Source organism: Macaca nemestrina, chromosome 10 (assembly GCF_043159975.1).
Source record: "Macaca nemestrina isolate mMacNem1 chromosome 10, mMacNem.hap1, whole genome shotgun sequence".
NCBI lineage: Eukaryota > Metazoa > Chordata > Mammalia > Primates > Cercopithecidae > Macaca > Macaca nemestrina.
In genome coordinates, this window is record NC_092134.1 from 32,988,232 (window position 1) to 33,014,849 (window position 26,618).

The following is a 26,618-nucleotide window of genomic DNA, read 5'->3' on the forward strand; positions in this document are numbered from 1 at the left end:
GAATAAACTTCACGATACCAGAAAATTCAGTGATTTTAAGGTTTGGCAAAAACTATATATATATATGTATGTATGTATTTTTTTAAGATGGAGTTTCTTTCTTGTCGCCCAGGCTGGAGTGCAATGGCACGATCTCAGCTCACTGCAGCCTCCACCTCCTGGGTTCAAGTGATTCTCCTGCCTCAGCCTCCCAGGTAGCTGGGATTACAGGTGCCTGCCACCATGCCCAGCTAATTTTTGTTTGTTTTTAGTAGAGACGGTTTCACCATGTTGGCTAGGCTGGTCTCGAACTCCTGACCTCAAGTGATCCGCCTGCCTTGGCCTCCCAAAGTGCTGGGATTACAGGTGTGAGCCACTGCGCCCAGCCCAACTTGTTACTTTTGCTGTGCTGCAACTTTATATATAACTAAAATGCACTATAAAGAGGGGCATCCATAAAATTTAAGATTTATCTTATTTTTTTATTATTCCTGTTGGTAGATTATTCATTTCTACCACTACTTAAGGAAGGTTCTGTAAAATATACAAATAAAATTAAGATGTAGGAATGTCTTCTGAAAACAGTCTTGTAGATGGCTGAATAAATAGAATTCAGAATAGATAATGAGTCTTATGAGAGTCACAAGCAAAACGCTATGCAACCTTAACAGAAAGAGACACAGTGAAACAGAGGTGGTCTGAATGTCAGAAAAGCTTGTAAAGAAGTGAAATAAGGCCAGGTGCGGTGGTTCACACCTGTAATCCTAGCACTTTGGGAGGCCGAGGCGGGCGCATCACTTGAGGTCAGGAGTTCTCTGCTAAAAACACAAAACAATTAGCTGGGTGTGGTGGCGCATGCCTGTAATCCCAGATACTCAGGAGGCTGAGGCAGGAGAGTCACTTGAACAGTGGAGGCCTCAGAGAACTGAGATCATGCCACACTGCACTCCAGCCTGCGCAACAGAGACTCTGTCTCAAGAAAAAAAAAAAAAAAAGAAAAAGGACATAAATGACAGCTTGAGAGTAATAAAATAGTTATTAAACCTGTTTTCCTGAACTAGGGCATGTATACAAAGGAAATATTTAAGGCAAATATCCAGAGAAGTTAAGGGTAATTTTTTAGGTCCTCCAAATTTGGCTGTAATTTTATTTTCCAATATTACAATTTTCTCCTTTTTTTCTACCCATCTTTTGTTGTCTTATTCCTGCAACCAAATTGTCTGCATCTCTTCATAATAGGCCTTCATCCCTCAGCTTTATTTTAGTAGTACGTTCTCCATGGGCAGCTTTAATGAGGCTAATCATTGGCCTCCTCCATTTTAAAACTCCTTTAGGTCTTAAAGCATATCCTGTTTGTTTTATTAAAACAAATGCTTTGTTTTTTGTTAATTGTGTGGATAGTCATCTCTTGAAGGGCAGAATCGCCCTGATAATGTTTTAGAAGCCAGGGACTTTGCTTGTCTTGTTCACCATTGTATCTTTAGCATCTGCCACAGGACTGCAGTACATAGTAGTTGTTCCAAAACATTTTTAACCGACTGGAGAAATAAATTTGTACTACTTTGGCCTCCATAGAATACATAGAACATAAATTGGTTGCCCTGAACACATTTTTGGCAGGTTTAACTAGTTGACTCTTATCCAGAAAATTTAGATTAAAAGCTTTTTTCCCTCCACGAATACTATAATTTTCCAATTTATTTTTGAGTATATAGATATGGCCTATTGCTGGATATCTCTTTGGTTTGTGGATTGTTTTTTATGGGTAGCTTTATGCCTCAGTATTCTCAGTGAAATGAGAATTACAATTAAAAGTGGGGCTTTTGGTACTTAAACCAATTTGATAATCTGTATGTGTAGATTGCTTGCTTTGTAGATTGCTTGTCTTAATTCATTTCATATAATGTAAATCATACAGTTCAGCCTTTGTATAACTTCTGCGACATAGTATCTCATTTTTGTTAATTGACAGTTTAATATAAAATTAAAAAGATAATATGAATGTAATTGGGGAGTAGTAATAACAGTGATAGAGAAAATGAAGAAAATCCTGAATGGTTAATTCATCTTAGAATTTAGGCAGTGTGCCTTTAGTTAATCCAGTGTGAAATGCAACTGTATTTTTTTTCCAAAGTGCACCACAGCTAAATTTTTTTTTTATCATCATTCCTTTCCTCTTCCTTCCCTTAAACTTGCTCCCTTCTGTGTCCCCTGTGTACCCATTCCCTGCAGCGTTCCCTGCTGGCTGTGGTGGAGATTGGTGTGCTGTGAATTGCATAATCACCCAAATGAGTACCAGAGGAGTCTAAGAAACCCTGGCAACTGACTGCTTGCTTTCACCAGGAATAGGGACCTTTTTCTGAATTTCCTGCCCTCAGGTAATACTTCTATTCCCCATCCTTTTTTTTTTTTTTTCCATTCTATAAATGCAAGCACTTAATATGCCCGGCATAAAGATACTTTGAGAATATTTTCTTACTGTTTTAGTCAGATAGCTATTTCATTTTCTTTACTGTGTAGCTAGAGGCTCATGTAATTCCTCTCTGAGTGTCTTCTTTCTTTTTTTTTGAGACAGAGTCTCACCCTGTAGTCAATGTCTTTTCTAATAGATAAGGTTTGGCAACATACTTAAAGTTATAACCATCTCTTCCTGATGTTGCAAGAGAGTTTTGTAACTTCCTGCCAGCTATTTGGAAATAGTAGTTAGCATTTGATCTACTTTTAAATGAATGGGTAAGGCTTCTTAGTCTAATGTAATTAGTGAGGTACAAGGTTCTTTTGATAAAGAGGCTGTTTTGAATAATTCTCTCATTCATCATTGAGGGATTTAAGAATTTATTTTGTGTATTTAATGTTAGTTATAATCTTTATCAAAGAGATTGAAATAAGTCTCACAAACAGCAGTGCAAATGGGATTCTTTTTTTTTTTTTTTCTTTTTTGAAGCGATTGGAGTGGTGGGGGGATAAGGTGTTGCTCTGTTGCCCAGGCTAGGGTGCAGTAGTGCAGTCACTGTTCATTGTAACCTCAAACTCCGGGGCCCCAGTGATCCTCCTGCCTCAGCCACCAGAGTAGCTGGGACTATCGGCACGCACCCCATGCCTGGCTGAGTTTTTAAGTTTTTATAGAAATGAAGTCTCACTATGTTGCCCAGGCTGGTCTCAGAACTCCTGGGCTCAAGCAGTCCTCCCACCTAGGCCTCCCAAAGTGCCAGGATTACAGGTATGCACCAGCATGCTCTACCAGGATTCATTTTTGAAGAGTTTAAGGGTTTTACCCCATTCTCTTCTACCCTCTCCTCTCCTTTTAAAAATTTCATTATCAGGGATAGCAGTTACATTATAAAACCAAGTTCTTGGAAATGGTGCTGAATTTCTTTCAATTTAGGACTCGGTGAAAAACCTAGAAACTCATATCTCTGAACACTTCTAATTCTTGGGAAATTTATCCACATAAATACTTTGAACTTCCAAAAGTCTTGTGATGAATTGTTAATTAAATGCTACAAGTAGAATTGTGCAACTTATTACACACTTACCTAAGAGTAATGGACAATTGATAAACTTGTTGGATGTGTTGGATGTATGCTAACTAGCAATTGTATAGGCCTAGTGACCTAAATATTGTTTTACATTCTTGTCTGCATTGATTCCATGCTTTCCTTTTGGAATCTGGATCTCAAACAGAATTGCCAAGGGAAAGGCGCCAAGCTTTAACTTCAGGTAGAAACCTTTGAGATTCACTTTAATATATTAATAGTTAAAGTCTTTTACTGTTTAAAATGGCTTTCAAGGATGGTTCTGATTTTGTGTATACCTCTAGCAAATCCTCTGAGACACTTGCTCATGAAGTATAATCACAACTGTAGCCCTTTGTTTTTTCTAGATAATACCTCCTTAAAACATATCTTTTTTTTTTTTTAACCTGGTTTATGCTTAACTTATTCAAGGTGAAGTGTATTCCAAGTTTTAACCACAGCTATCCATGTGTTGAATTATTCAAGTCATCTACCAAGATTAATTCCTTTTTCTTCTTTACATTCCTATTTTAATCAGTCACGATTATATTGAAATAACTATTGAACTTATCCTCTTTATCCTGAACCTAGGACATAGCAAGTTGCTTGGATAAAGTAGATGTCAGTAAGATTTGAATATCTTTCATCACCAGATTTTATTAATTGTTTATTGCATCAGTTGTTGCAACTAAACACTAAGTATTTTCATGTCCTTTGGGTCTCATACTTCTGTATTCCATCCTTGGCGCTGTTAAGAGAAAGATGTTTCCAAAATGCTAATCTTAACATTTAATTTCTTGCTAAAAATCTTTTAATGGCTCCTGTTTAAGCTTTTTTTTTTTAATAAAAATTTTTGTTTGTAACAGTAGAATTTTTGTGCCCAAAGAGATTTTAAAATAGAACTTTACTACGTAAAGTAGACAAAAGTAGAGCTCCTCTAGTTGAATCAGTAATTGGACGGTGGGTGGTGGTAGTTCCTCTGGCATATTCTTTTTTTTCTTGTCACACCTGGGTTGAACCGTGAGCAGTCTTCTTAGGGGCACTGTGGGAACAACATTGATGTATAGGTTAAAACCCATATTTCTTGGCGTGGAAAACAAGAGTCCTTCATGATCTGGCTTCAGTTGGCTTCTCAAGGAATATTGTTTCTTTCCAAACTACCTGATGCCTTATCTTATGTCTGTGCCTACTGTGTGTGACCCTATAATCTTGAACATGCTGCTGCTGCCTCTGCCTGAAATGTCCTTCTCTCTGCCTTACTCACTTGGGAAAAACTTACTGTTAAAAACATAGCTTGAGTGCTGCCTACTTTTATGAAGCCTTCCCAAAGTCTTCTTTACTATTTTCTTTATTTTAATAGATAGAGTGCCTTACTCCTTTGCCCTGGCTGTTCTCGAACTCCTGGGCTCAAGTGATCCTCTCACCTCAGCCTCCCAAAGTGTTGGGATTACAGGCATGAGCCACTGCACCTGGACACCTACTTTACTATTAACAGAATTGATCATCACCCTTTTCCTTGTGACTCCATTTTATCCTGTTGCCATTTTTATTGTATGACCTATCACATAGTACCTAGCACATAGTAAGATCATAACATATTGCAATGATTTATGTATACACTTGCTTCTAATAATAAAATGTGAAGTTCTTGAAAACAGTAACTATTTCTTTTTTTTTTTTTTTTTTTTTTTTTTTTTTTTGAGACGAAGTCTCGCTCTGTCGCCCAGGCTGGAGTGCAGTGGCCGGATCTCAGCTCACTGCAAGCTCCGCCTCCCGGGTTCCCGCCATTCTCCTGCCTCAACCTTCCAAGTAGCTGGGACTACAGGCGCCCACCACCTCGCCCGGCTAGTTTTTTTTTTGTAGTTTTAGTAGAGACGGGGTTTCACTGTGTTCGCCAGGATGGTCTCGATCTCCTGACCTCGTGATCCACCCGTCTCGGCCTCCCAAAGTGCTGGGATTACAGGCTTGAGCCACCGCGCCCGGCCTTTTTTTTTTTTTTTTTTAACTATTTATTATTTGTTTAAATTTCCCAAGAGCCTAATGAGTGACTGGCAAATAGTAGGCACTCAGTTTTTGCTATGAAGGATATATGTCTAGTTGTGTCAGATCTTCTGGTATTTCAATAAAATCTAGATGCCCAGATTTTCTGCCCTGCCCCCCTCACTCTATTACCACTCACTCTGTTGCCCATGCTGGAGTGCTATGGCGTGATCACAACTCACTGCAGCCTTGACCTCCCAGGTGTAAGTGATCCTCCTGCCTTATCCTCCCGAGTAGTTGAGACCACAGGTACGCCACCATGCTCAGCTAATGTTTTATTTTTTCTAGAGATGGGGGTCTCCCTATGTTTCCCAGAGTGGTCTCGAACTCTTGCCTTCAGCTAATCCTGCCTTGGGCCTCCCAAAGTGTTGGGATTGTAGGCGTTAGCCACCATACCCAGCCTGATGCCCAGATTTTCTTTTTTTTTTTGAGATGGAGTCTCACTCTGTCACCCACGCTGGAGTGCAGTGGTGCAGTCTTGGCTCACTGCGGCCTCTGCTTCCCACGTTCTAGCGATTCTCCTTCCTCAGCCTCCCTAAGTAGCTGGGATTACAGGCGTGCACCGCCATGTCTGGCTAATTTTTTGTATTTTTAGTAGAGACGGGGTTTCACCATATTGGCCAGGCTTATCTCGAACTCCTGACCTCAGGTGATCCGCCCATCTTGGCCTCCCAAAGTGCTGGGATTACAGGAGTGAGCCACTGTGCCCAGCCTCAATGCCCAGATTTTAATGTAAGGTCTACTCATGTATATATATGGACCTTTATGTGTGTATATGTGTGTGTGTGTGTGTGTGTGTGTATATATATATATATTTAGGCAGGGTCTCACTCTGTCACGCAGGTGGGAGTATAGTGGTGTGATCATAACTCATTTCAACTTTTAACTCCTGGGATCAAACAATCCTTCTGCCTCAGCCTTCCAAGTGGCTAGGACTACAGGTATGGGCCACCATGCCCAGCTAATTTTTATTATTATTTTTTGAGACGGAGTCTCACTCTGTTTCCCAGGCTGGAGTACAGTGGAGTGATCTCGGCTCACTGCAACCTCTGCCTCCTGGGTTCAAGTGATTCTCCTGCCTCAGCCTCCTTGAGTAGCTGGGATTACAGGCGCGTTCCACCGTGCCCAGCTAATTTTTTTTTTTTTATTTTTAGTAGAGACGGGGTTTCACCATGTTGGTCAGGCTGGTCTCAAACTCCTGACCTCGTGATCCATCCTCAGCCTCCCAGAGTGCTGCGATTACAGGTGTGAGCCACCATGCCCAGCTAATTTTTTTTTTTTTTTTTTAATATTTTGTAGAGACAGGATCTCTGTGTTGCCCAGGCTGGTCTCAAACTCCTGGTGTCAAGCAGTCCTCCTTGCCTCAGCCTCCCTCAGTGCTGGGATTACAGGCATGAGCCACTGTGCCCTGCCTAGGTCTACCCATTTTTAATGGTTTTTATTTCTTTCTTTCTTTATTTGAGAGACAAGGTCTCTCTCTCTCCCCCAGACTGGAGTGTAGGGCGTGATCATAGTGCACACTTAAATGCAGCCTCAAACTTCTTGGCTTAAGTGATCCTCCTGCCTCAGCCTCCCAAGTAGCTAAGTCTACAAGCATGCACCACCATGCCTGGCTAATTAAAAAAAAAAAAAAATTCTTGTAGAGATGGGGTCTTGCTATGATTCCCAGGCTGATCTTGAACTCCTGGCTTCAAGCAGTCTTTCTGTCTTCTGCCTTCCAAAGTGTTGGGGGTACAGGCATGAGCTACAATGCCTATCCTATTTTAAAGGTTAACAACAAATTAAGATTTTTAAAAACACTGTGTGGGCCAAATAGTGTTTTTGGGCAGATAGCTCACAGGCTGCCCATCTGCATTCTTTCATTTTTTAAATGTTTATTTGGAAAAACCGGTTATATGAGCTTGATTTTTTTTCATTACACACATAATTACAAAAATAACCAAGTCAAACAAACTCTGTGTAAATTGAGAATGCATTAAAAAAAAAAAAAAACCCTTTTTTTTTTAACCATTTAAACCATTGGGAGCATACTTTGATTCTTGTTCCATTAATATTGTAGGTTTTATTTTAAAAAAATTTATGCCTTGACATTAATCAAACTCAAAGAGCCTGTCCGTCAGAAGTTCTGGAGGCCCAGACTTGCAACAGGTTTAGTGGGTGAGGACTGGGGTGGCGGTGGGCAGTCTTGGGACTGAGCCCTCAACGTGTGCGACGTGGGATCTGATACCATCTCCAGATAGACAGTGTCTGAACTGAATTACAGGGCACGCAGCTGGTGTCCACTGTTTGGTGTGTGGGGGAGAAAATTCCGCACACATGATCACGGAATTTTTCTGTGTTGATGATTATTGTTGTGTGAGCAGAGGAAAAACATGGTTAGAGAGTTTCCCTATACATCACAACACTCAGTTCCTTCTAAAATACCATATATATATATTTTTTAATTTATTGTTTTTGGCTCTGTCTGCCCTGACTGTAGTAAGCCCTGCAGTGCAAAGATCTTTGTCTGTCTGTTCTCTCTTACATCCCAAGCACCCAGATTGGTGTCTGCCACATAGTAGGTCCTCAGTAAATATTTGTTGAATGTACAACACCTTTAATCTCTCAGACACTCTGCTAGGGACTGAGGACAAGATCCCTGCTCTCCTGGAGTTGATCTTCTAGTTGGGGAGAAGCAAACGTGTAAGAAGGCAAGTAATTGCAAATTCTGATAGACCAGGAAGATCAAAGTGGATGAAGCGAGCAGAGCATGAGAGGGGAGGAGAGAGGGGAGAAGCTGCTCTGAAGGGGTGATGAGTTAGGGTAAACCTAGGAGATGAGAAGGATGAGAGGGTGAAAAGCATGCCAGGCACAGGGAGCTTCTTGTCCAACTGTTCTCAGGGGAGAAAAGTTTGACCTTCTCTAGGAACAGACGGAGAGAAGGCAAGGGATCCTAAGGGAGATGGTGCAAGGGCTTTTGGGCTTTGGGGGAGTTTGGGGTTTATCTAAAATGTAGTAGAGAAAAGGGTTCTTGAAGAGTTTTCAGCAGGGGTGGGGCATGTGGGATTTGTGTAAAGCAGGGAGCAAACTACAACTCAAGGGCCTGCTTTGGCTCACTGCCTATTTTGGGAAACAAAGTTTTGTTGGATCACAGACACACCATTAGTTTGAGCTACAAAGGCAGAATTTATGAAAAAGAAAATGTTTATACCTGGAATATATGCTAAGTCTTACAAATTTATACTGAAAGCTCCTTGAGGGTAAGAGTTGCCATATATTGCTACAATGCCTAGTAAATGCTCAGTTTTTAAATATGGTTGAATTGAAAATTTATCAGTATGATAATGGAATGGTAACTGATCCTAAAATACCTCTTAAATTAAAATTGTACAGGTTTAGTTATAGTCTGGGCTGTACTTTAATGAGACCTTCAGCATTTGACTTACCCTCTCTAGGCTTGACATTCTCTGCTATAAAATGAGGAGGTTGGATTAAATTATTTGATATTCTTTGTAGTATGAGGACTGCCTATGTCTCTACTTTTTTTTTTTAAAGCTTAGAATTGCTTCTAGTATCTTCATTGGATGGCAGATGCAATGGGGTGGTTTTCAAAAGGCTATGGTTCTAATACCTTATATGTTTTTATTCCCTTAGATTTTATTAATAGTTAACAAGTTCATTTATTTTATTTTATTATTTGAGATGGTGTCTCACTATGTTGCTCAGGCTGGTCTGGAATTCCTGGGCTTAGGTGATCCCACCTTAGCCTCCTGAGTATCTGGGATTACAAGCAGGCACCACCATGCCTGGCTAAATTCATTATTTTTTTAACATTGTTTAACACAACAAAAAATGCACAAATCATAGGAGAAAAAAATAGTCCATCAAAATTAAAACGTGTGTCCTTCGAAAGACACTGTAACTACAGAGCAAACCATAGACTGGGAGAAAACAAATATAAGGAAATCTCAAACTCCTGACCTCACGTGATCCGCCCCCCGCCTTGGCCTCCCAAAGTGGTGGGATTACAGGCGTGAGCCACTGTGCGAGGCCTAGTTTGCATTTTCTAGAATTTTATATAAATGTGTATTTTTTTTCCTGGCTTCTTTCACTCAGCATAATTATCTTGCAATTAATGTATTTTGTTATATGCATACCTTCTTATTGCTGAGTATTCAGTTGTGAATATGCCACAATTTATCCATTTACCTATTGATAAATATTTGGGTTGTGTCCATTTGTCAGCTATTAGAAATGAATCTATTATGAACATTCATGTATAAATCTTCATGAGGACATAGGACTTTCTCTCTCTCTCTCTCTCTTTCTCTCTCTCTTCCTCTCTCTTTTACATAATTGTATGTGCTATGCTTTCATATGAAGGACCTAAGATTTTCATTCCTTTTAAGTAAATTCCTAGTAGTAGAATGGTTAGGTATATGCTAAGTATATGTATCACTTAAAAAAAATTCCAAACAGCTTTCCAAAGTAGTTTCAACTTGTTTATTTTACATTCTCACAAATACGTATATGAGAGTTCCAGTTGCTCCATGTCTTCACCAATACTCAGTATGGTTAGCCTTTTAAATTTTAGCTATTTTAATGGATAAGTAGTGGTATCTTACTATGGTTTTTAATTTGCATTTTTCTGATGACTAATGTTGGGCATCTTTTCAAGTGCCTGTCTGCCATCTGTGTCTTCTTTGGTTCCAGAGTCCCTTTAAATCTTTTGCCTATTTTATTTTTTATTTTTTTCTTTTTTGAGATGGAATCTTGCTCTGTCACCCAGGTTGGAGTGCAGTGGTGCAATCTTGGCTCACTGAAACCTCCACCTCCTAGGTTCAAGGAATTCTTCTGCCTCAGCCTCCTGAGTAGCTGGGATTAGAGGCGCCTGCCACCACACTCAGCTAATTTTTGTATTTTTAGTAGAGATGAGGTTTTGCCATTTTGGCCATGCTGGTCTCAAACTCCTTATCTCAGATGATCCGTCCGCCTAGGCCTCCCAAAGTGTTGGGGTTACAGGCGTGAGCCACCGCGCCTGGGCCTTTTGCCTATTTTATTAGTGAATTGTCTTATTTTCAAGTTGTAAGAATTAAAAAAAAAAATTGTAGGTACAAGTCGTTTTTCAAAGCTTTGGAAATATTTTCTCCCAGTCTGTGGTTTGCCCTAGATACAGTGTCTTTCGAAGGGCAGAGGTTTTAATTTTGATGGACTATTTTTTCTCCTATGATTTGTGCTTTTTTTGTTGTGTTAAATGTGCCAAACTCAAGGTCACCAATATTTTCTTCTATATATTCCTTCCTTCCTCCCTCCCTCCCTCCCTTCCTCCCTTCCCTCCTCCCTCCCTCCCTCCCTTCCTCCCTTCCCTCCTCCTCCCTCCCTCCTTTCCTCCCTGCCGTCCTCCCTTCCCTCCTCCCTTCCTCCCTTCCTTCCTCCCTTCCCCCCTTCCCCCCTTCCCTCCTCCCTTTCCCTCCCCCTTCCCTCCCTCCCTCCACCCCATACCTCCTTCCCTCCCTCCCTCCCTCCCTTCCTTCCTTCCTTCCTTCTTCCCTCCCTCCCTTCCTTCCTTCCTCCTTTTCTGAGATGGAGTGTTGCTCTATCGCCCAGGCTGGAGGGCAATGGCGCAATCTCGGCTCACTGCAAACTCCGCCTCCCGGGTTCACGCCATTCTTCTGCCTCAGCCTCCCGTGTAACTGGGACTACAGGTGCCCGCCACCACGCCCGGCTAATTTTTTTGTATTTTTAGTAGAAACGAGGTTTCACCATGTTAGCCAGGATGGTCGGGATCTCCTGACCTTGTGATCCGCCTGCCTCAGCCTCCCAAAATGCTGGGATTACAGTCGTGAGCCACCGCGCCCGGCCATTTTCTTCCATATTTTAAGAAGTTTTAAAGTTGTAGTTCTTAGATTTAGGTCTGTGATAATTTAGAGTTAATTTTTGTTTATGAGGTGAGGTAACTGTCAAGGTTTTTTTGTTTTGTTTTGTTTTGTTTGTTTGCCTACGGCTATAACAGCATTCTGGTACCGTTGGTTAAAAATATTTTCATTGACTTGTTTTTGCATCTTTGTTGGAAATTAGCTAACCGTAAATTTGGGTCTGTTTCTGGACTCTGTATTTTGTTGCATTTATTATTTATTTACACCCATGATTATTAGACTGCCTTGATTACTGTAGCTTTTAGATAAGTCTTGAAATTGGCAGTATAATGTTTCCAACTTTGTTCATCTTTTTCAGAGTTTTTTTTGGATATTCTAGGTCTTCTGCATTTTCATAAAAATTTTAGAATCAGTATGTCATTTCTCTCAAAAAAGAAACCTGCTTGGGTTTTGCTTAGGGTTGCCTTGAATCTCTAAGTCTTTTTGAGAGACTTGATGACATTTGAACAGTATTGAGTTTAACCCACTAATATGTTTTATTTCTTCATTTATTTAGATCTTCAATTTCTTGAAACAGTATTTTGTAGTTTTCAGTTTCTAAGTCTTGCACACCTTTTGACAAATTTATCCCTAAAAATTTCATATTTCTTATGCTAATGTTAATGGTACTTTAAAATGTTCAGTTTCTGATTGTTGCTACATATAGAAACATAATTGATTTTTTTTTTTTTAATTTTATTCTATTTTTGAGACGGAGTCTTGCTGTGTTGCCCAGGCTGGAGTGCAGTGGCATGATTTTGGCTCACTGCAACCTCTGCCTCCTGAGTTCAAGCCGTTCTCCTGCCTCAGCCTCCCGAGTAGCTGGGACTACAGGTGCGCGCCACTATGCCTGGCTAATTTTTGTATTTTTAGTAAAGACAGGGTTTCACCATGTTGGCCAGGCTGGTCTTGAACTCTTGACCTTGTGATTTGCCCGCCTTGGCCTCCCACAGTGCTGGGGTTATATGCATGAGCCACCACGACCAGCTGATTTCTTTATTATAATTTTTGTTGAGTGAAATTTACATACCATAAAATGGATAAACTTTCCATAATCAGTCTGATTTTTAAAAAATAAGCGTTTAATCTTAGAATAGTTATAGATTTATAGAAAGGTTGTGAAGATAATACAGAATTCTCATACTCAACATGCAGTCTCTCTTATTAGCATTTTACATTTGTATGGTTTGTCACAATTAACTAATGTTGATAATTATTAGATATTATTAGCCATACTGTGTTCAGATTTCCTTAGTATTTCTTTTACCCAATGTCCTTTTTCTGTTCCATGGTCCCATTCCAAATATATTACATTTAGTTGTCATGTCTTTTTAGGCTCCTCTTGGTTGTGCCCATTTCTCAGACATTCCTTGTTTTTGATGACCTTGAGAGTTCTTTTGTTTTGTTTTGAGATGGTCTCACTCAGTCTTCCAGACTGGAGTGCAGTAGTGTGATTATGACTCAATGAGACTCGACCTCCTGGGCTTAAGCGGTCCTCCCGCCTCAGCCTCCTGAGCAGCTGGGACTACAGGCATGTGCCACTACGCCTGGCTAATTTTTTACTTTTTGTAGAGAACATAAGCCACCGTGCCCAGCCAACCTTGAAAGTTTTGAGGAGACCTGGCCAGGTGTTTTGTATAGTTTTCTTTCAATTGGGGTTTGTCTGCTGTTTTCCTTTAAAAAAAAATTCAAAAATTTGTATAAAATTACTAATTTTTTCTAGGACCAAGAGAAATGCAAATTTCAACTGTGTCAAACTATCTTTGGTTGCTCTTTAAAATCAATACACATACAGTCCAGGATTGATAACAGTAGTATAAAAAAGGCATTCTTTGTATCTCCTCCATGATAAATCTATGATTTTAAATCTGATGCATACAAATGAGTCCCCCAGATAACTTCCTAAAATGGAGAAATGGAGATTTCTAGACCCTGCTCCATATCAAGAGCACCAGAATCTCTGGGAATGGGCTTGAAATGGAGTAGTTTTAAAAAGCACCCCAAAGGCCAGGTGTGGTGGCTCACGCCTGTAATCCCAGCACTTTGGGAGGCCACAGCAGGAGGATTGCTTGAGCCCAGGAGTTTGAGACCAGCCTGGGCAACATGGCAAGACCCCATCTCTATAAAAAAAAATAAAAATGAACTGGGCATGGTGGTGCTGGGCATGTTGAGGAGGTCGAGGTTGAGGGAGGAGAGGTTGAGGCCTGGGAGGATCACTTGAGCCCAGGAGTTCAAGGCTGCAGTGAGCTGTGATCACACCCAACTGCACTCCAGCCGGGGCGACAGAACGAGACTGCCTCAAAATAAAAAGTTCTGCGGGTGATTCTGAAGTCACTAGTGTATGTCTACTCTTTTTCTTAGGATTAGATTGGTGTTAGGGGTTTTTGGCAAGAAGACCACAGAGGTTAGTTAAGAGCTGTTTCATGTCAAATCAAGGGTACATATTATCAACGTGTCTTATTATTGTTGATGCTGACTTTGATAACCTGGCTGATGTAGCATTAGCCAGGTTCTCCACTGTAAAGTTACTCGTTTCCCCTTTTTCATACTGAACATTTTGGAAGGAAGTATGTGCAGCCCTCACTAAAAGAATGGGGAGTTATGCTCCATCTCCCTGAGGCTAGAATATCTATGTAAATTTTTTGGAACTTTTCTGCCAGGGAGATTTCTCTATTTTTTCCAAGTTATTTATTTATTTAATTATGTGTTTGTATTAGTGTAGACTTCTGTATTTTTATTTTATAGTTTGTGTTATTATCCAGTACTGTTTTATTTATTTCGTTGCTCAGGTTCTTTCAGCTTTCGCTATTGGTAATTCTTTCATATGGCTCCTCTGTCCCTTCAACTGATTTATTTTTATATTGGCCTTATATCCTACAACATTGCTATACTCATTTTTTAGTTCTGGCAATGTCTTTAGTAATTCTGTATGATTTTCTACACAGGTGATCATGTCGTCTGGGAAAAATAATTTTACTACTTTTCAAAACCAGATGCCTTTTATATTTTTTTCTTACCTTATTGTGTTGGCTAGAACCTTCAATACATTGTTGGAAATAAGTGATGAGAGCAAACACCCTTGCCTTGTCCCTGTCATAGGGGAAAAGCAGTTTTAGTCTTTTCTCATTACGTGTAATTTTAGCTGTAGAGTTTTTGTAGATGTCCTTTAGAGTTTTGGGGAAGTTCTCTTCTGTTCCTGTTTTGTTGAGAGTTATTTTTTCATGAATGGGTGTTGACTTTTGTAAAATGCTTTTTTGGGCTCTATTGAGAACATGATATAATTTTACCTTTTTTTTTTTTTTTTTTTTTTGGAGATAGGATCTTGCTCTGTTGCCCAGGCTGGAGTATGGTGGTGTTATCTAGGCACCAGCTCCAGCTCCTGGGCTCAGATGATCACTCTTACCTCAGCCTTCTGAGTAACTTGGACTACAGGCCCCTGCTACTATGCTTAGCTAACTTAATTTTTTGTACAGATGAGGTCTCACTATTTCTGGGCTCAAGCGATCCTCCCATGCCAGCTTCCCAAAGTGTTGGGATTACAGGCATGAGCCACTGTGTCTGGCTAGATTTTACTTATTTTTTTTTTTTGAGACAGAGTCTCATTCTGTCACTCAGGCTGGAGTACAGTGGCACAGTCTTAGCTCACTGCAACCTCCACCTCCTGGGTTCAAGCGATTCTCCTGCCTCATCCTCCTGAGTAGCTGGGATTACAGGTGTGCACCACCACATCCAGCTAATTTTTTTTTTTTTTTTTGTATTTTTAGTAGAGATGGGGTTTCACCATGTTGGCCAGGCTGGTCTCAAACTCCTGACCTCAGGTGATCTGCTCACATTGGCCTCTCAAAGTGCTGGGATTACAGGTGTGAGCCACCTCGCCCGACCTAGATTTTACTTTTAATGTGGTGAATTGCATTAGTTGGTTTGTGGTTGTTAAGCCAACCCTCATTTCTAAAATAAACACTTGGTGAAGATGTATTATACTTCTGTTTTTTTTTTTTTCTCAGACAGGATCTCACTTTCTCACCAAGGCTGGAGTGCAGTGGCAGGATCACAGCTCTGCAGCCTCAATCTCCCTGGCTTAAGCGATCTTCCTACCTCAGCCTCCCAAGTAGCTACAGGCATGTGCCACCATGCCTAGCTAACTTAAGAATTTTTTATAGAGACGAGGTCTCACTATGTTGCCCAGGCTTGCCTGGAACTCCTGAGCTCAAGTGATCCACCTGGCTTTTTGGCCGCCCAAATTGCTGGGATTGCAGGTGTGAGCCACGATGCCCGGCCTATACTTATTTATTGTTTTAAACTTTAGTTCATACCTTGGTTTGTGAAATCATTTTAGTTATGATCACTATTTTATTTTTTGAGACAGAGTTTCACCCTTTCACCTAGGCTGGAGTGTGGTGGCGTGATCTCAGCTGACTGCAACCTCCGCTTCCCAAGCTCAAGTGATTCTCCTGCCTCAGCTTCCCAAGTAGCTGGGATTACAGGCACCTGCCACCACATCTGGCTAATTTTTGGTATTTTTAGTGGAGACGAGGTTTTACCGTGTTGGACAGGCTGGTCTTGAACTGCCAACCTCAGGTGATCCACCTACCTCAGCCTTCCAAAGTGCTGAGACTACAGGCGTGAGCTACTGCTCCTGGCCAATCACTGTTTTAAAAGACTGAAATAGAACATATCAGACTATTAAAATACTGCTTCATGAAATTTTGGGCCTTTTTTTTTGTTTGTGTACTTACTAAGTTGTTATGTATAGTGTATTTCTTGCCTTAGGTTATGTCAAAAAATTGGAAAATCCCTTAACTAATTCACATTGTGAGCCTGGAGATAATGGAGTACTTCAGATAATGAAGTGTTGTATTAAAAGAGGTACACCCAGGCCGGGCGCGGTGGCTCAAGCCTGTAATCCCAGCACTTTGGGAGGCCGAGACGGGCGGATCACGAGGTCAGGAGATCGAGACCATCCTGGCTAACACAATGAAACCCCGTCTCTACTAAAAATACAAAAAAATTAGCCGGGCGAGGTGGCAGGCGCCTGTAGTCCCAGCTACTCGGGAGGCTGAGGCAGGAGAATGGCGTAAACCCGGGAGGCGGAGCTTGCAGTGAGCCGAGATAGCGCCACTGCACTCCAGCCTGGGCGACAGAGCGAGACTCCGTCTTAAAAAAAAAAAAAAAAAAAAAAAAAAAAAAAAAAAAAAAAGAGGTACACCTGGAGTGACAGGAGTGTAGGTGATTAAAGGAGAAAATGAAGAAATAGGAGTTTCTGTAGAAAAGCCTTGATCTCGTGTCATGGTGTTTATCTCTGTCAGTTCATTTATGGCCTTCTCTGCATTGATTATTCTAGTTATCCATTCTTCCATTCTTTTTTCAGGATTTTTAGTTTCTTTGTGCTGGGTACGTAGTTCCTCCTTTAGCTCTGAGAAGTTTGATTGACTGAAGCCTTCTCCTCTCATCTCGTCAAAGTCATTCTCCGTCCAGCTTTGATCCGTTGCTGGTGATGAGCTGCATTCCTTTGGAGGGGGAGATGTGCTCTGATTTTTTGAATTTCCAGCTTTTCTGCCCTTTTCCCCCATCTTTCTGGTTTTATCTGCCTTTGGTCTTCGATGCTGGTGACGTACTGATGGGGTTTTGGTGTGGGTGTCCTTTCTGGTTGTTAGTTGTCCTTCTAACATTCAGGACCCTCACCTGTAGGTCTGTTGGAGATTGCTTGAGGTCCACTCCAGACCCTGTTTGCCTGGGTATCAGCAGCAGAGGCTGCAGAAGATAGAATATTGCTGAACAGCAAGTGCTGCTGTCTGATTCTTGCTCTGGAAGCTTCGTCTCAGGGGTGTACCCCGCTGTGTGAGGTGTGAGGTGTCGGTCTGCACCTAGTGGGGGGATGTCTCCCAGTTAGGCTACTCAGGGGTCAGAGACCCACTTAAGCAGGCAGTCTGTCCATTCTCAGATCTCAACCTCCGTGCTGGGAGATCCACTGCTCTCTTCAAAGCTGTCAGACTGTACCCAGAGGTGGAGTCTACAGAAACAGGCAGGCCTCCTTGAGCTGCAGTGGGCTCCACCCAGTTCCAGCTTCCCGGAGGCTTTGTTTACCTACTTAAACCTCAGCAATGGCGGGCGCCCCTCCCCCAGCCTCACTGCCGCCTTGCAGTTAGATCTCAGAATGCTGTGCTAGCAATGAGGGAGGCTCTGTGGCATGGGACCTAGAATCTCTGGGACACATTTAAAGCAGTTTGTAGAGGGAAATTTATAGCACTAAATGCCCACAAGTGAAAGCTGGAAAGATCTAAAATTGACCCCCTACCATCACAATTAAAAGAAGTAGAGAAGCAAGAGCAAACACATTCAAAAGCTTGCAGAAGGCAAGAAATAACTAAGATCAGAGCAGAACTGAAGGAGATAGGGACACAAAAAACCCTCCAAAAAATCAGTGAATCCCGGAGCTGGTTTTTTGAAAAGATCAACAAAATTGATAGACCGCTAGCAAGACTAATAAAGAAGAAAAGGGAGAAGAATCAAATCGACGCAATTAAAAATGATAAAGGGGATATCACCACGGACCCCACAGAAATACAAACTACCATCAGAGAGTACTATAAACACCTCTACGCAAATAAATTAGAAAACCTAGAAGAAATGGATAATTTCCTGGACACTTACACTCTCCCAAGACTAAACCAGGAAGAAGTTGAATCCCTCAATAGACCAATAGCAGGCTCTGAAATTGAGGCAATAATTAATAGCCTACCAACCAAAAAAAGTCCAGGACCAGACGGATTCACAGCTGAATTCTACCGGAGGTACAAGGAGGAGCTGGTACCATTCCTTCTGAAACTATTCCAATCAATAGAAAAAGAGGGAATCCTCCCTAACTCATTTGAGGCCAACATCATCCTGATACCAAAGCCTGGCAGAGATACAACAAAAAAGAAGAATTTTAGACCAATATCCCTGATGAACATCGATGCAAAAATCCTCAATAAAATACTGGCAAACCAGATCCAGCAGCACATCAAAAAGCTTATCCACCATGATCAAGTGGGCTTCATCCCTGGGATGCAAGGCTGGTTCAACATACGCAAATCAATAAACATAATCCAGCATATAAACAGAACCAAAGACAAAAACCACATGATTATCTCAATAGATACAGAAAAGGCCTTTGACAAAATTCAACAGCCCTTCATGCTAAAAACTCTCAATAAATTCGGTATTGATGGAACATATCTCAAAATAATAAGAGCTATTTATGACAAACCCACAGCCAATATCATACTGAATGAGCAAAAACTGGAAGCATTCCCTTTGAAAACTGGCACAAGACAGGGACGCCCTCTCTCACCACTGCTATTCAACATAGTGTTGGAAGTTCTGGCAAGGGCAATCAGGCAAGAGAAAGAAATAGAGGGTATTCAGTCAGGAAAAGAAGAAGTCAAATTGTCTCTGTTTGCAGGTGACATGATTATATATTTAGAAAACCCCATCATCTCAGCCCAAAATCTCCTTAAGCTGATAAGCAACTTCAGCAAAGTCTCAGGATACAAAATTAATGTGCAAAAATCACAGGCATTCTTATACACCAGTAACAGACAAACAGAGAGCCAAATCATGAATGAACTTCCATTCACAATTGCTTCAAAGAGAATAAAATACCTAGGAATCCAACTTACAAGGGATGTAAAGGACCTCTTCAAGGAGAACTACAAACCACTGCCCAGTGAAATAAAAGAGGACACAAACAAATGGAAGAACACACCATGCGGATGGATAGAAAGACTCAATATCGTGAAAATGGCCATACTGCCCAAGGTAATTTATAGATTCAATGCTATTCCCATCAAGCTACCAATGACTTTCTTCACAGAATTGGAAAAAACTGCTTTAAAGTTCATGTGGAACCAAAAAAGAGCCTGCACTGCCAAGACATTCCTAAGCCAAAAGAACAAAGCTGGAGGCATCACGCTACCTGACTTCAAACTATACTACAAGGCTACAGTAACCAAAACAGCATGGTACTGGTACCAAAACAGAGATATAGACAAATGGAACAGAACAGAGCCCTCAGAAATAATACCACACATCTACAGCCATCTGATCTTTTGACAAACCTGAGAGAAACAAGAAATGGGGAAAGGATTCCCTATTTAATAAATGGTGCTGGGAAAATTGGCTAGCCATAAGTAGAAAGCTGAAACTGGATCCTTTCCTTACTCCTTATACGAAAATTAATTCAAGATGGATTAGAGACTTAAATGTTAGACCTAAAACCATAAAAACCCTAGAAGAAAACCTAGGTAGTACCCTTCAGGACATAGGCATGGGCAAAGACTTCATATCTAAAACACCAAAAGCAATGGCAACAAAAGCCAAAATTGACAAATGGGATCTAATTAAACTAAAGAGCTTCTGCACAGCAAAAGAAACTACCATCAGAGTGAACAGGCAACCTACAGAATGGGAGAAACTTTTTGCAATCTACTTATCTGACAAAGGGCTAATATCCAGAACCTACAAAGAACTCAAACAAATTTACGAGAAAAAAACAAACAACGCCATCAAAAAGTGGGCAAAGGATATGAACAGACATTTCTCAAAAGAAGACATGCATACAGCCAACAGATACATGAAAAAATGCTTGTCATCACTGGCCATCAGAGAAATGCAAATCAAAACCACAATGAGATACCATCTCACACCAGTTAGAATGGCAATCATTAAAAAGTCAGGAAACAACAGGTGCTGGAGAGGATGTGGAGAAATAGAAACACTTTTACCCTGTTGGTGGGATTGTAAACTGGTTCAACTATTGTGGAAAACAGTATGGCGATTCCTGAAGGATCTAGAACTAGAAGTACCATATGATCCAGCCATCCCATTACTGGGTATATACCCAAAGGATTATAAATTATGCTGCTATAAAGACACACATACACGTATGTTTATTGCGGCACTATTCACAATAGCAAAGACTTGGAATCAACCCAAATGTCCATCAGTGACAGACTGGATTAAGAAAATGTGGCACATATACACCATGGAATACTATGAAGCCATAAAAAAGGATGTGTTCTTGTCCTCTGTAGGGACATGGATACAGCTGGAAACCATCATTCTCAGCAAACTATCGCAAGAACAGAAAACCAAACACCACATGTTCTCACTCCTAGGTGGGAATTGATCAATGAGATCACTTGGACTCTGGAAGGGGAACATCACACACCGGGGCCTATTATGGGGAGGGGGTAGTGGGGAGGGATACCAATGGGAGTTATACCTGATATAAATGACGAGTTGATGGGTGCTGACGAGTTGATGGGTGCAGCACACCAACATGGCACAAGTATACATATATAACAAACCTGCACGTTGTGCCCATGTACCCTAGAACTTAAAGTATAATAATAAAATAATAATAATAATAATAAACAAGAAAAACCTTGATCTGTTTCTTAGTTTTGATTCAAGGGATCTTTATGGTTGCATGATGAGGTCCATGGGCTATGAATGGATTTAATTAGTTACAGATAATAACTTTGTGATCCTAGCCAAAGTACTTGGCAGTCTGTCAGATTTGGGGAAGTTTTTCTGAAAACATCTTCTCTTGTATGACTTTAAAATGTGGTTTTAAGGTATTTTCCCATCTGAAAGTATTGTTTTGAATAAAATCAAACAGAAGCTGTTAAATTAATTTGCTTGCTTAAAGATATTGGTTCTTATAAAAACTCTTCATATGATAATGAGAATTTCATCCTTGTAGGGACACATAGTCTTGAGATACTAGCTAGTGATTTCAATTACTGGTTCATATTAAGGATGTGAGTTGGGCTCAGTTGTCGAGAATGGAAAATAATGGAGAAGAATCTTTTCAGTACCTTTCAGTTCTAAAACATTGTGGCTATGTGTTTCTCAGTCACTGTCCGTTATTAATTTATAAGTTTGATCCCAAAGTGGTCTATTTGTTTCAAATTTCTGGAGGAAAGAATATGATTGAATAGCCTAGATGCCATGTCAACCTGTAAATAAATCGCTATAACCAAGGAAGTATGTTAAAAAATATCTTAGATGTGCATCTTTCCTCCGTGTATACAGTTTTTCCCAGAAGAATGAATTACTGTTAGCTGGGTAGCCACTCCAAGAGGTATTTATTAATAACAAGCTAAATAATTGAATTATAACCATTAAATATTGAATTATAGTGTTGAAATAATTTATTTTCTAGGTGACTAAAATTAATCATTTTCTTTAAGGCAGTGGTTCTTAGCGTATTTTGTGTCCAAAACCCCCTTTGAAAGTCTGATAAAATACTGTAGACTCCTTGAAGCCTATCTAATACCTGCAGATTAAGAGTATCTACTTTTTAAATTTATTAATTAAACAATCTAACGTGCATTGCTAAATTCCGTGTAACATCTAGTTTTTCATGTTATACCATGAAATATTGAATAATGGGAATTGTTTTTTTCTTTTTTTTTTCTGAGACAGGGTGTCGCTATGTTGCCCAGACTAGTGTCAAACTCTTGGCCTCAAGTTATCTTCCTACCTTGGCCTCCCAAAGTGCTGGGATTAGAAGCCTGAGCCAAACTGCCTGGCCTGTATCTTAGTCTTAATAATTGTGAACACTTACTGAGTTATTACTCATATTGGGGATCATAACTAGCACTTTACATGTTTTGGGTTAATCCTTAAAACAACTCTGTGAGGCAGGTACTATTATCCCCATGTTACAGATGAGGAATCTGAGATATAGTTTAAATAGTAAGCAGTAGGTAGCATTTTACCTCTTGTTGAGATGAGACTTTTTTATTTTTTTATTTTTTGAGACAGAGTCTCTCTCTCTCCCAGGCTGGAGTGCAGTGGTGCAATCTCAGCTCACTGCAACCTCTGCCCTCTGGGTTCAAGCGATTCTCCTGTCTCAGCCTCCAGAGTAGCTGGGATCCACACCCGGCTAATTTTTCTGTATTTTTAGTAGAGACAGGTTTCACCATGTTGGCCAAGCTGGTCTCGAACTCCTGACCTCAAGTGATCCAACCACTTCGGCCTCCCAAAGTCCTGGTATTACAGGCGTGAGCCACCGCGCCCGGCGGTGAGATGAGATTCTTTTTGTGTGTGTGACAGGGTCTTACTCTGTCATCCAGGCTGGAATGCAGTGGCACTATCGTGGTTCACTGCAGGCTTGACCTCCTGGGCTCAGGTGATCCTCCCACCCCAGCCTCATGGGTAGCTGGGACTACAGAAGCGTGTCACCATGGCTGGCTAAGTTTTGTATTTTTAGTAAAGATGGGGTTTTGTCATGTTACCCAGGCTGGTCTTGAACTCCTGGGCTCAAGCAATCCACTTGCCTCAGCCTCCCAAAGTTCTGGGGATTACAGGCATGAGCTCATGTGTGCCTAGCAAGCTGAGATTCTTTTTTTTTTTTTCTTTCCGAGATGGAGTCTCGCTCTGTCACCAAGCTGGAGTGCAGTGGTGCAATGTCAGCTCACTGCAACCTCCGCCTCCCGGGTCCAGGCAATTCTCCTTCCTCAGTCTCCTGAGATTCTTGACTTTTTGTGCATTTATTCTCTCTTCCCTTAACCAAATTATAAATCTTTGATTATATGGACCTTTTGTTTTGTTTTGCCCTTAAATGTTTACTTAGTACAGTGCACATAATTTAGACCCTGATAATGGTGTATTGACTGTAAAATGTATAATCTAAATCAAGTCTATTTTTTTCATTTGCTTGGAAATTTTATTGAGTTGTTAGCTATTATTTTTGTTTTTTGTTTTGTCTTTGAGACAAAGGCTTTGTCACTCAGGCCTGGAGTGCAGTGGCACAGTTATGGATCACTGCAGCCTTGACCTGCCAGGCTCAAGCGATCCTCCAAGCTCAGTCCCCTGAGTAACGGGGGCTACAGGAGTGTTCCACTATGCCTGACTAATTCTTTTTAAAATTTTTTGTAGACACAGGGTCTCACTAATATAGTGGCTCACTAATATACAGACCAGCCCAGGCTGGTCTCAAACTCTTGGGCTCAAGTGATCCTCTCGCCTTGGCCTCTCAAACTGCTGAGATTTCAGGCATGAGCCCCTGCTCCTGGCTAAATTACATATATTTTAATCCTCCTCATTTTTCACTTTTGCTATTGGCAGGCCAGTCTTTTTTGGTTTCTCTTGAACTTTTGTCTTTATAAAAGTGATACACGCTTGTTATAGAATACTTATACAAAAAAGTATAAATAAGGAGAAGTAAATCTAGGCTGGGTGTGGTGGTTCACACCTGTAATCCCGGCACTTTGGGAGGCTGAGGCAGGAGGTATCGCTTGAGCCCAGGGATTCGATATCAGCCTGAGCAACATAGTGAGTCCCTGTCTTTAAAAAATAACTAGCTGGGGCTGGGCACGGTGGCTCACGCCTGTAATCCCAGCACTTTGGGAGGCCAAGGTGGATGGACCATGAGGTCAGGAGTTAGAGACCAGCCTGACCAACATGGTGAAACCCTGTCTCTACTAAAAATATAAAAATTAGCCAGGCATGGTGGTATGTGCCTGTCGTCCCAGCTTCTCAGGAGGTTGAGGCAGGAGAATCGCTTGAATCCAGAAGGCAGAGGTTGCAGTGAGCCGAGATCGTGCCACTGCACTCCAGCCTGGGTGGCAGAGCAAGACTGTCTCACAAAAAAAAAAAAAAAAAAAAAGAACTAGCTGAGTGTGGTGGCATGTGCCCATGGTCCCAACTGCTTCAAAGGTGGAGGTTGCAGTGAGCCAAAATCAAACCACTGCACTCTAGCCTGGGCAACAGGGTGAGACCCTGTCTCAAAATAAATAAAATAAATAAACAGATTAGCTGGGTGTGGTGGTCCCAACTACTTGGAAAGCTGCGGTGGGAGTATCACCTGAGTCCAGGAGGTTGTGGCTGCAATGAGCCATGATCACACCACTGCACTCCACCCTGGACAACAGAGAGAGACCCTGTCTCAAACACAAAAACAAAAAAATCTAAAACTCCACCAGCCATAGGTAGTCATGGGATTTTATGATGCATTTTTTACATACTAGAAATTATAGCACATAATTTTGTGACTTGAATTTTCACCAAACATTATAAGCATTTCTTTATATGATTGGCAACATATATTACTTGATAAGTATGTATTAATAATATGGAGTATTATGATTAGATGGGTTATCCTTCTTGGGACATTTAGATTGTTTTCACTTTTTTTTTCTTGTAAGTATCCTTGAAATGAACATTCTTGTACATACCCAATCAAGGTATTGCCTGATTTCTTCGCTAACCATGTTTCACCTCCATGCCCATATTCCTCCATGCCCAAGACTAAGGATATATAGTCAGATGTTAGAATATATAGTCAAATGTTCTATTTTTAAGTTATTCAAATTAGTCTGTTGTCCATCCTTCCTTCCCTATAAGTATTATAGATTACAGTATTTCTGATATGTTTTTCAATTCCGCTTTATATCATGTTCCCTCCCGTCTTAGAACCTTTATGCATTTTATTCCTCTGCTTGGAATACTTTCTTTCCCTACCCCGTTTTCGCCCTTGCCTAGTTAACAACTTCTCTTCCTTTAAAAGTTCCTGTTTCAGAGAAGCTCTGGATTAGAACCCCTGCTATATTCTGTCTTAGTTGTGCCATTTGATCTGTCTCACCAACTAAACTGAAAACTCCACAAGGTTAGGGACCTCAAGTGTACTGCTTCCCAGTATGTGTGTCTGCATAATGAATTCTCAATACATACTTACTGAGTGTTGTCTTCTGGCTCTAATATTCTGCCTCAGGGAAGTGGCAGGGTTTTTGTTTGCTTGTTATCTATGGCTAGGAGTGGCAGCCTATGAGAAAGTGTCATGGTATTGAATCAGGCATGATCAGAAGCAAGTGTAATACAGCTCAGCATCATTGGTCAAACACATGTGTTAAATGATTGTTGTATTTCTCAGTTGACATCCTGTGAGAAGATATGAATTCACATAGAATCTGGCTCAAAAATTCTGGTTTGGAGTCACTGGAGAAACATGAGTTTATTGATTGGTATTCTTGTTGACAAGTAGGGCATGTAAATAACCCAGTACATACTATTGCTGTATATTTAATTTCCAAAAAAAGTAAAGACTAACTCTTGTTAGCCAGTAGTTTAGTTTTTTCAGCAGTTTCACTTTTGAAAACGTATTTGTTGGACATAGTAATTTTTTATTTTTCAGGGTTGTTTGGAAGATAAAGTAATGTATATGAATGTATTTCAAAGTAGATGTGTAATTTATTATCATTGTTAGTTGTTATATTAGGCAAGTAAGTTCAAGTTTCTCCTTATGTTTACTCATTCAAAAATTAGGGTAAAATTAGTATGGATCCTAATAGGTTATCATGGGAACTAAATGAAGTAGTTGTGTATATATGCCAAGAGCTTGGAACACAGTAAACCCTTGGAAAATGCTCACTGTTATGTTAATTATTTCCAATCTTTTTTTTCTTTTTTTCCTGAGACAGGGTCTTGCTGTGTCACCCAGGCTGGAGTGCAGTGGCACAGTCTCAGCTCACTGCATCCTCCACCTCCTGGACTGAAGCGAAACTCCCACCTCAGCCTCCCGAGTAGCTGGGACTACAGGCATGCGCCAACACGTCCAGCTAATTTTTTTGTATTTTTAGTAGAGACCAGGTTTCACCATGTTGGCCAGGCTGGTCTTGAACTCCTGCCCTCAAGTGATCCGCCCTCCTCAGCCTCCCAAAATGCTGGGATTATAGGTGTGAGCCACCGTGTCTGGCTGCCTTTGTCATTTCTTTGTGTTACAAACATTCCAGTTATAGAGTTAATTACTTTAAAATGTACAATAAATTATTGTTGACTGTAGTCACTTTTTTTGCTGTTGAATACTATATCTGTCTTAGTCCGTTTTCACACTGCTATGAAGACATTCCTTGAGACAGTAATTTATGAAGAAAGGTTTAATTGACTCACAGTTCTGCATGGCTGGGGAGGCCTCAGGAAACTTACAATCATGGTGGAAGGTGATGGTGAAGCAAGGCACGTCTTACATGGTGGCAGAGAGAGAGAGAGAGACAGAAACTGCCAAACACTTTTAAATCATGAGATCTTGTGAGAACCCACTCCCTAACTATCATGAGAATGGCATAGGAGAAACTGCCCCCATGATCCAATCACCTCCCACCAGATCCTTCCCCTGACGTGTGGGGATTACAATTAGAGA

The 26,618-nt window shown here is 40.8% G+C and overlaps 1 protein-coding gene across 2 annotated transcripts in view; it reads left to right on the forward strand.

Annotated features, from left to right (window-relative positions):
* Positions 1-26,618, forward strand: part of BLTP3B (bridge-like lipid transfer protein family member 3B) — a 117,589-nt gene that overhangs the window by 12,912 nt on the left and 78,059 nt on the right. The window contains exon 2 of one of the 2 annotated variants that reach the window (XM_011761808.3): positions 2,212-2,357. The exons of the other annotated variant lie outside the window; for it this stretch is intronic. The gene's annotated coding sequence lies outside the window, so the exon portion shown is untranslated. The remainder of the gene's footprint in view (positions 1-2,211; positions 2,358-26,618) is intronic. 2 annotated transcript variants of the gene reach the window in all.